This window comes from Nomia melanderi, unplaced genomic scaffold (assembly GCF_051020985.1).
Source record: "Nomia melanderi isolate GNS246 unplaced genomic scaffold, iyNomMela1 scaffold0242, whole genome shotgun sequence".
Classification (NCBI taxonomy): domain Eukaryota; kingdom Metazoa; phylum Arthropoda; class Insecta; order Hymenoptera; family Halictidae; genus Nomia; species Nomia melanderi.
In genome coordinates, this window is record NW_027475357.1 from 17,501 (window position 1) to 22,500 (window position 5,000).

The 5,000-nt window shown below is 50.6% G+C and overlaps 1 non-coding gene across 1 annotated transcript in view; it reads left to right on the forward strand.

The window, feature by feature from the left end:
• Positions 1-4,900: 4,900 nt before the first annotated feature.
• Positions 4,901-5,000, forward strand: part of LOC143175887 (5.8S ribosomal RNA) — a 155-nt gene continuing 55 nt past the window's right edge. The window contains exon 1 of the ribosomal RNA XR_013000535.1: positions 4,901-5,000. This exon is cut by the window's right edge and continues 55 nt beyond it. This is a non-coding gene — a ribosomal RNA (5.8S ribosomal RNA).

Genomic DNA, 5,000 nt, shown 5'->3' on the forward strand with positions numbered 1-5,000 from the left:
TTCGTCGGGCACTGGTAAAGGGTGGCGATGATGCGTTCTATAATAGAAATACCCGTCGTAGCGTTTCTTCGGAGTCAACCCGCTCACGAAACTCTCTCTCGTCGTGGAATCCCCGCGTCGGAGAGTAAAACGCGAATTCATACTATGAAAACTTACGTCTCTCGACGATGGGACGATCCACGCGAAGAGTTGTTTACGTGTACGCGTATGGTGCGATTGCGTCGATTCGCTTTTCTGTACGGGGAGAAATAGAACGTTGAGTTGACTTATCGGGTCTTCGTTGGAATTACCGTCGCTGGCATTGTAAACTCCAGATGACCTTGTGATTCCTTCGTCGGGCACTGGTAAAGGGTGGCGATGATGCGTTCTATAATAGAAATACCCGTCGTAGCGTTTCTTCCGAGTCAACCCGCTCACGAAACTCTCTCTCTCGTCGTGGAATCCCCGCGTCGGAGAGTAAAACGCCGAAGGCTTACTATGAAACTTACGTCTCTCGACGATGGGACGATCCACGCGAAGAGTTGTTACGTGCACGCGTATGGTGCGATTGCGTCGATTCGCTTTTCTGTACGGGGAGTAATAGAACGTTGAGTTGACTTATCGGGTCTTCGTTGGAATTACCGTCGCTGGCATTGTAAACTCCAGATGACCTTGTGATTCCTTCGTCGGGCACTGGTAAAGGGTGGCGATGATGCGTTCTATAATAGAAATACCCGTCGTAGCGTTTCTTCCGAGTCAACCCGCTCACGAAACTCTCTCTCGTCGTGGAATCCCCGCGTCGGAGAGTAAAACGCGAATTCATACTATGAAAACTTACGTCTCTCGACGATGGGACGATCCACGCGAAGAGTTGTTTACGTGCACGCGTATGGTGCGATTGCGTCGATTCGCTTTTCTGTACGGGGAGAAATAGAACGTTGAGTTGACTTATCGGGTCTTCGTTGGAATTACCGTCGCTGGCATTGTAAACTCCAGATGACCTTGTGATTCCTTCGTCGGGCACTGGTAAAGGGTGGCGATGATGCGTTCTATAATAGAAATACCCGTCGTAGCGTTTCTTCCGAGTCAACCCGCTCACGAAACTCTCTCTCGTCGTGGAATCCCCGCGTCGGAGAGTAAAACGCGAATTCATACTATGAAAACTTACGTCTCTCGACGATGGGACGATCCACGCGAAGAGTTGTTTACGTGCACGCGTATGGTGCGATTGCGTCGATTCGCTTTTCTGTACGGGGAGAAATAGAACGTTGAGTTGACTTATCGGGTCTTCGTTGGAATTACCGTCGCTGGCATTGTAAACTCCAGATGACCTTGTGATTCCTTCGTCGGGCACTGGTAAAGGGTGGCGATGATGCGTTCTATAATAGAAATACCCGTCGTAGCGTTTCTTCCGAGTCAACCCGCTCACGAAACTCTCTCTCGTCGTGGAATCCCCGCGTCGGAGGGTAAAACGCGATATATAATAGTATATGCCAGTGGTTCGCGCGCGTCGTCTCTGAGATACGCGGTCGACAGAGTTCCGAAAACACGTGATGTGCCACGATTTCCGTGCGTCTTACATCTTTCGACGATGGGACGATCCACGCGAAGAGAACGTTCGTGCTTGCGTGAGGTGCAACAGCGTCGATTCGCTTTTCTGTACGGGGAGAAATAGAACGTTGAGTTGACTTATCGGGTCTTCGTTGGAATTACCGTCGCTGGCATTGTAAACTCCAGATGACCTTGTGATTCCTTCGTCGGGCACTGGTAAAGGGTGGCGATGATTCGTTCTATAATAGTAATACCCGTCGTAGCGTTTCGACCGATGTCACCCGCCACGAATGTCTCTCTCGACGTGGAAACCCCGCGCCGAAGAGTAAACGCGAAGGCTTACCATACGAAAGAAAACGGTATTATACGCCTGTGGTATGTGCGTCTCGGCTCTGTGATACGCGATCGGCAGAGTTACAAAAAAACGTTGATGGGCCACGATTTCCGTGCGTCTTACATCTTTCGACGATGGGACGATCCACGCGAAGAGTAGTTACGTGCTCGCGCGAGGTGCGATAGCGTCGATTCGCTTTTCTGTACGGGGAGAAATAGAACGATGAGTTGACTTATCGGGTCTTCGTTGGAATTACCGTCGCTGGCATTGTAAACTCCAGATGACCTTGTGATTCCTTCGTCGGGCACTGGTAAAGGGTGGCGATGATTCGTTCTATAATAGAAATACCCGTCGTAGCGATTCGGCCGAGACACCCGCCACGAAACTCTCTCTCGTCGTGGAATCCCCATGTCGGAGAGTAAAACGCGAAGGCTAACTATATAAGAAACATATAGTATTATTTATGCCTGTGGTTCTCCGTTTGTCCTACTCTCAGATACGCGACTCGGAGAGTTACGAATAATCGTGATGGACCACGATTTCTGTACGTCTTACATCTTTCGACGATGGGACGATCCACGCGAAGAGATCATTCCTGCTTGCGTGAGGTGCGATAGCGCCGATTCGCTTTTCTGTACGGGGAGAAATAGAACGATGAGTTGACTTATCGGGTCTTCGTTGGAATTACCGTCGCTGGCATTGTAAACTCCAGATGACCTTGTGATTCCTTCGTCGGGCACTGGTAAAGGGTGGCGATGATTCGTTCTATAATAGAAATACCCGTCGTAGCGATTCGGCCGTGTCACCCGCCACGAAAATCTCTCTCGTCGTGGAATCCCCGCGTCGTAGAGTAAACGCGAAGGCTTGCTATAGAAGACTATAGTTTATACGCCTGTGGTTCACCGGTTGCCTGCTCTCCGGGGTACGCGATCGCGCAGGAGTTACGGAAGAACTTGATGGGCCACGATCTCCAAGCGGCTATATCTTTCGACGATGGGACGATTCACGCGAAGAGAACGTTCGTGCATGCGTGAGGTGCGATAGCGTTGATTCGCTTGTCTGTACGGGGAGAAATAGAACGATGAGTTGACTTATCGGGTCTTCGTTGGAATTACCGTCGCTGGCATTGTAAACTCCAGATGACCTTGTGATTCCTTCGTCGGGCACTGGTAAAGGGTGGCGATGATTCGTTCTATAATAGAAATACCCGTCGTAGCGTTTCGACCGATGTCACCCGCCACGAAATTCTCTCTCGTCGTGGAATCCCCGCGTCGGAGAGTAACCGCCGAAGGCTTGCTATAGAAGACTATAGTTTATACGCCTGTGGTTCACCGGTTGCCGGCTCTCCGGGGCACGCGATCGCGCGAAGGTTACGGAGGGACGTGAAGCGCCCGAGCAATGAAACGTCCGCAGGAGGAAACGAGCAACCGCCGAACATTGTTTCGCGACGTTTCCATAATGTATTGTCGTTTCGCTCGCATCCCGCTTCTTTCCCCTAGTTTCCTCGACGCGTAGTTTCGCAGCCTTAGTGGACGAATCATTCTCGATTCGAGGAAAGATATGCAGTGGGGCGTGCAATGAGCCCGCCAGAGACCACGATCTCCAATGCGTCTTTACATCTTTCGACGATGGGATGATCCACGCGAAGAGAACGTTCGTGCTTGCGCGAGGTGCGTTAGCGTCGATTCGCTTTTCTGTACGGGGAGAAATAGAACGATGAGTTGACTTATCGGGTCTTCGTTGGAATTACCGTCGCTGGCATTGTAAACTCCAGATGACCTTGTGATTCCTTCGTCGGGCACTGGTAAAGGGTGGCGATGATTCGTTCTATAATAGAAATACCCGTCGTAGCGATTCGGCCGAGTCACCCGCCACGAAACTGTCTCTCTTTCGTCGTGGAAACCCCGCGTCGGAGAGTAAAACGCGCGAAGGCTGTGACTGTAACATATATATATACAGTATACAATGCCTGTGGTTTTTGCGCGTGTCGGCTCTTCGGTATACGCGATCGGCCAGAGTTACGGAGGGACGGTGAAGCGCACGAGAAATTGAAACGGCCGCACGATTGGAACCGAGCAACCGTCGAACATTGTTTCGCGACGTTTCCATAATGCGTTTTCGTTTCGCTCGCATACCGCTTCTTTTCCCCTAGTCTCTGAGACGCGTTTTCGAGCCGTTCTTCTACTATCGATTCTCGTAGAGAGAAGGGACCGGGTAGTCTGGAAGTGGAACCCGCATCTTGCGTGTACCGTACACGGAATTGAGAGGACCGGCCGTGAAGCTCGTTTTAAAGCCGTGCGTCTGACACCCAACTCTTGCGCGCCAATTTCGCGGCAAGAGATAATATGGGACGAATGACCGGCAAAGAGCCAGCTGTGAAGTCTGTTTTTTTAATCGAATCCGTGGACGTGTGTATGCCGTAGCGTCGCTCGTCGTGTTCGTTCATGGTCGTTCCGAGAGAAAGAACGAAAGCGGTAACGAAGGGACCGGCCGTGAAGCTCGTTTTAAAGCCGCGCGTCTGACACCCAACTCTTGCGCGCCAATTTCGCGGCAAGAGATAACATGGGACGAATGACCGGCAAAGAGCCAGCTGTGAAGTCTTTTTTCATTATTTGCTTTCAATCGATCGATCGGTACGATTCGTGCAACGTTTCGCGCGATGCGACGCGAAAACATGCGCGCAACAATAGATGCGTCTGATCGGAAGAACGCGAGGGTCGACTGCACGCGATGGATTCAGTATCGGGTAGGATACAAAATATATCCCCGTCGTTTCCACGCGTGCGAGTCTTCTGCGTCTTTCGCGGGTTTTTGAATGCACTATACGCCCGGAACGTCGAGAAATATATACATATTACTTGAACGTTTTTCGTCTCGAAAGGCTTCGGTGTCGTCTCCAAGGCGACGCCTGAATCTCCTTCGCGCGCTGGTCGGAGATTCAGGTATCAACTTTTATCTTCTCTTTGAAAGAAGAGAGATATTAGGTCGAACAAATGAGAATAAAATTATATATGTGAAATATAAAATTTATACGATTACCCTGAACGGTGGATCACTTGGCTCGTGGGTCGATGAAGAACGCAGCTAATTGCGCGTCAACGTGTGAACTGCAGGACACATGAACATCGACATTTCG